This window comes from Acomys minous (assembly GCF_964271855.1).
Source record: "Acomys minous genome assembly, chromosome: 12".
NCBI classification, from domain to species: domain Eukaryota; kingdom Metazoa; phylum Chordata; class Mammalia; order Rodentia; family Muridae; genus Acomys; species Acomys minous.
Window position 1 is genome coordinate 7,574,081 of NC_140493.1, and position 4,810 is coordinate 7,578,890.

The 4,810-nt window shown below is 47.5% G+C and overlaps 1 long non-coding RNA gene across 1 annotated transcript in view; it reads right to left on the minus strand.

Moving 5' to 3' along the window:
* Window positions 1-1,119: 1,119 nt before the first annotated feature.
* The window catches only part of LOC311580199, a 24,026-nt gene continuing 20,335 nt past the window's right edge, over window positions 1,120-4,810 (minus strand). The window contains exon 3 of the long non-coding RNA XR_014773394.1: window positions 1,120-1,228. This is a non-coding gene — a long non-coding RNA (uncharacterized lncRNA). The remainder of the gene's footprint in view (window positions 1,229-4,810) is intronic.

Sequence of the window (4,810 nt, forward strand, 5' to 3'; positions counted from 1 at the left end):
GCTGTTGACAGAGACTGGTATTGTCCACCCCCCCCCCCCAAAGAACCCAAGTGACCTTAAACAGCTGGGAGAAGTAAAGGGGTCTGTGCTTTCCGTCTTCAGTAACCTTTCTATCTTACCCAGGGTTAAGGGGTTGGTGGAAGGGAGGTAGAGTCTTCAATACCCCCAAATAAAATTGAGTTTAAAACAAATGTTAGCACACTATTGCACTTGTGGGGGTGTTTTCTCTGATGCACATACTGCATTAGCACGCAGGTTCCACAGCTGGACAGGACTGTTGGCAACAATTCCACCCTAGCAGATTTCATGGTCTCTTCTTCAAGTGTTTCAACCACAAAAAGAAAGAAGACTTCCCATCTATTCCCAACTCATTTTTTTTTCCTTAGCTGGAGCAGACAGTGCTTTCACCACTAGGGAGATGCCATTTGTTTAGGATTGCAGTGAGAAGCAGTGGTGACAGCCTGAATTGTGTATGGAGCCCAGGGGCTTCCCTTACCAACAACTTGGAGGAAAGTAGATGTGGTGGTTTGAATGAAAATGGCTCCCATACGCTCATAGGAAGTGGCACTACTTGAGAAGGATTAGGAGGTGTGGCCTTGTTGAAGTAGGCGTGGCCTTGTTGGAGGAAGTGTCACTTGGGGGTGAGCTTTGAGGTTTCAGAAGCTCGAGCCAGGGCCAGTGGCTCCCTCTTTCTTCTTGCTGCCTGCAGATCCAGATGGAGAACCACCTCTCCAGCACCATGTCTGCCTGCAGGCTGCCATGCTTACCGCCATGACAGTAGTGAACTAAACCTCTGAGGTACAAGCCAGCCCCAATGATAAGAGTTGCCGTGGTCCTGGTGTCCCTTCACAGCAATAGCAACTCTAACTGAGACAGTAATCCACCCCTGACATTCGTATTATCATGTCATCTGGGTGTTCAAAGTAACTGCTGAATCTAAACTTCCTAACTGCTGTTTTTACATTTACAGGCATAAGCTACACTGCTTTTTAAAAGATAGTTTTTCCTGGTATCGTCTGCTTCTTACCCAACTGCGAAACTCCCAAGGATGCTGCAACTGTGTCTGACCCAGAGGACACAAATGACGGCTAAGATCTCTGAAGACCCACTGCCATCTTTTCCAAGCAAGTGCCGAATAGTCATAGAATTTAATGGCGGAGGAGGTATTTAAAAATAGCAAGGTCAATACAACTTGAGAAGATTCCATAGCATCCATCACTTGTTTCCTCTGAAAAACAATAATGGGGGAGATTAGCTCATCAATGTGTAATTAGCAGTCGTTCTCCATGCATACCCACCCCTTCATCATCTAGTACCCACGGGGTTTCTTCATGTCTCCTTGTTCTGTGGGGTATACATGTGGGCTTATGGCTCACATTGTTTTCATCGGCTCTTGTCTACTCTGCTGCGTTTGCCTCTTGGCTGGAGCTGCACCGCCCCCCCCCCCCCCCCCCGTTCCCCTGGGTCTGATAGACTCTAGGCAGGGCCATAGCTGGTTTGTACTTTGAACTATGGAAAGGGCTCCAGGCTAGGTAAGCAATCTCTACTCCCAGTGTTTTGGTTTTTTTTTCCCCTATCAGGAGAGATATATGTGCAGCATACGCTTGGGGATAATGTCCCACCTTTAGGACAAAGTGTTCTTTAATTGTACCATAGCCATCATTGCAGGACTGAAGATAAATTTAAGAGACACTGTCCTCAGCCCCCTTTCCCTCATCAGCTAGCAGATTATTGAGGCAATGCATTCCAAGGAATTGTAATTTACCCTAAGAACCTCATGCTGGGAGAAGGAGAAGACTAAAGTCTGGTGTCAGTTAGAGGAGGCACTTGCTCCTTCACCTCCCAAGCGAGGTCACATAGTTCTGAGCATGTATAGTATCACCTTGCAGTAGAGACTGAAACTGAGACAATGACAGTGGGTGGGCCACACCCTGACCAGGACTGCCTGGTTATGCATACCCCTAACCTATTTAAACCTGAAGCTCATATTAGGACCTCAAAGATGTGTTTTATGTGGCTGAGTCTGTCTTGTCAAGGCCCAGGCTTTGGATGTGGCTTCAGTAACGTTTGTGCTTTATCTCTATGCAGCTCTGGGGCGTTTTCTCAATCTGTGATCATTGGGTAAAGATCCAACGTGGTGTCAGTGGTGCCATCCCTGGGTTGGTGGTACTCGGTTCTATAAGAAAGCAGGATGAGCAGGACAGTAAGCAGCATCCTTCCATGACCTCTGCAGCAGCCAGGCTCCTTGCCTGTTTGCGTTCCTGTCCTGACTTCATTTGGTGTAAGTGTAAGATGAATAGGCTCTTTCCTCCCCAACTTGTTTTAGTCATGGTGTTTAGTCATAGCAATAAAACCTCTAACTAAGACACGTTGGTACCGAGCTTGTGGGGCGCTGTTATGACAGATCTGACCATGTGTTTGGGAAAATCGTGGAAGGACATTGGAACTTCGAGCTAGAAAAGCCATTAAGTATTGAGAGAGCTCAGTGGGACGTTTTCTAGTAGCCTGGAAGATAAGAATGTTGAGGGCAGTGCAGATGATGGAGGCCTGTCTGGTGCAGCGTCAGAGGAAACTTTAAAGACTCCCTCAGGGCGATTTGAATTGAGATTTTGTCATTCTTGTCAGCTGGGGCTGATGGGTCATCTGTACTAACAAGAGACCAGCTCCACTGAAGTGAAACCTTTGCATTACTGGGTGGGACAACTGATGCTGGTTATCTGGAGCTAAGGAATTAGTGGTGCTTAAGAAGTGACCAGAATCACTGAGGTGAGATCTTCTGAGATGTATTTCCTGAGGACACAGAGAAAATATGTTCCAGAAACGGCCACTGTTCTACCTCATGCTGTGTAAGAGTCACCCAGGTGGTACTGGTTTTGAAGGCATGAAGGGGTCATGGAGATCAGCTGAGGCTTGGCACTGTGAGAGGCCATGTGTGAAGGTTCAGCCTCAGTGGCAGCTGAAGGCCCAGGACTGAGGGGGTCATGCATAGAACTTGAGGCGTGGCACCAGGGAGAGAATCTATAAGAGGCTATTGGTGAAAGTGCAGCCCAGTGCTGCAGAAGCCCCAGCATTGGAGATGCCAGTACCCTGGGATGACCACTAAGGACAGCAGCAGCAGTGGAGTGGAGCCAGCCACAGCCTGGAAGACAAGCTATGTGTGCTGCAGAGGGCGGAGCTAGAGAAGTGACTCAAGCCCATTGGAGGAGCCCAGAAGATGGTGAGTGAATCCCAGACACTGGACAGAGTTTGATTTTGATTTGATTTGGTTTGATTATGACTGTGCCCTGAGTTCTTCCTTCTTGAAGTAAGAAAGTATTTGGCTTATTTTTGATTTTACTGGAGCCTATAACTGAGAGACTTGGAATTTTAAAAGACTTTGGATTTTAAAAGAAATTGGCCATTTTTAAAGGACTAAAAATTTAATATGTTGAATCTGTAAAGACTGGGGGACTTTTAAAGTTATTTATGTTTTTAATATGAGAAGGGAAGGGTTGTAGCTTAATAGTGTTGTGTTTGTGTGTCAAGTTGACAAGGGGTCAGTTGTATTGCTTGGTTTCGTGTCAATTTGATACAACCCAGGGTCATCAGAGAGAAAGGAGCCTCAGTTGAGGAAATGCCTTAGTGAAATCCAGCTCTAAGGCATTTTCACAATTATTGATCAACAAGGAAGGGCCCAGCCCATTGTGGGTGGAGCCATCCCTGAGCTGACAGCCCTGGGTTCTATAAGAAAGCAGACTGAGTAAACCAGGGGAAGTAAGCCAGTCAGCCACACCCCTCCACGGCCTCTGCATCAGCTCCCGCTTCCAGGTTCCTGCGTTGTTTGAGTTCCTGTCCTGACTTCCTCATTGATGAACAACAATATGGAAGTATAAGCTGAATAAAACCTTCCCTCTCCTATTTGCTTTTTGGTGATGCAGCAATAGATACGGTAACCAAGGAAACACCCATCCACTGGTGCTCATTGCTCCCGATGCTCTAAGGCTTACTCCCAGGAACTGAGGCATACTTAGTGTCAGCATCTATGCGAGCTGAAATATCCTGGACTTTAGAAGTGTGTGTGTGGAGGGGGGAATCATTTATATGTCAGGTCATAAAACAGGCCCCAAATTGTCAGTGTTGCTGACAGTGATGGCCTAAGTTCAACCCAGGCTGAACTCTTACTGGGTAAACAGAGATGTAAGCTCTGAGATTCCTCTGCCCGCTCGCCCCTTGACCCCGCCACTTGCTGACTGTCATATAAAATCTGTTCTCCAGCTGAGCGGCTGCTGTCTGTTCTCATGAGACCAACCGGTAGTTCATCCCCCCAAGACTGTTTTTCTTCACACAGAATGGTCTAGTTCAACATTCTCACTGCTCTCACTTACATTTGGTGTCAAAACCACGGGGCGGGGAATGCCTGGGTCCCTGAAGACCTGGTCCCTCCTTTAACTGAACTGAACTGCTCATTGGACCCTCCTGTGGGAAAGGATAATTTGTCTCTGCTGGCTTCTACCATCGTCCGTATTCAACTTAAAGTTTAGAGTCTATGTCTCTTTGTCTGCTTGGACAGCTGCCTAGGCCTGTGCAGATGTTGTCCACCATAGGGATGCTCCCTGTCCTGTGGAGGCTGAGGCAGTACCCTGGCACAGCTGCCTGAGACCAAGAGATACTTGTCTCCTAGCTGGGCTCCAAATGGCCCCCTGTGAGGCCATTTTTACAAACTCACTCAGGAGCCAGATAAAAATCCCGCCGGAGCTCCTCACCTGAGTCACAGAGCCTAGATCTACACCAAGCTAGATCCCAATTCTCAGGAGGGCATGCTTATCCTCAG